This window comes from Bison bison, unplaced genomic scaffold, assembly GCF_000754665.1.
Source record: "Bison bison bison isolate TAMUID 2011002044 unplaced genomic scaffold, Bison_UMD1.0 scf7180017857631, whole genome shotgun sequence".
Lineage (NCBI taxonomy): Eukaryota > Metazoa > Chordata > Mammalia > Artiodactyla > Bovidae > Bison > Bison bison.
The window spans coordinates 3,360-3,587 of NW_011488204.1; positions in this window are offsets into that span (position 1 = coordinate 3,360).

The following is a 228-nucleotide window of genomic DNA, read 5'->3' on the forward strand; positions in this document are numbered from 1 at the left end:
CGACTCAGCAACCCCATGGACTACAGCACACCAGGCCTCTCTGTCCCTCACCATCTCCCAAAGTTTGCCCAAGTTCATGTCCATTGCATTGGTTATGCCATCCAGCCATCTCATCCTCTGACACCCTCTTCTCCTTCTGCCCTCAATCTTTCCTAGCACCAGGGACTTTTTCAATGAGTCAGCTGTTTGCATCAGATGACCAAAATACTGGAGTTTCAGCTTCAGCAT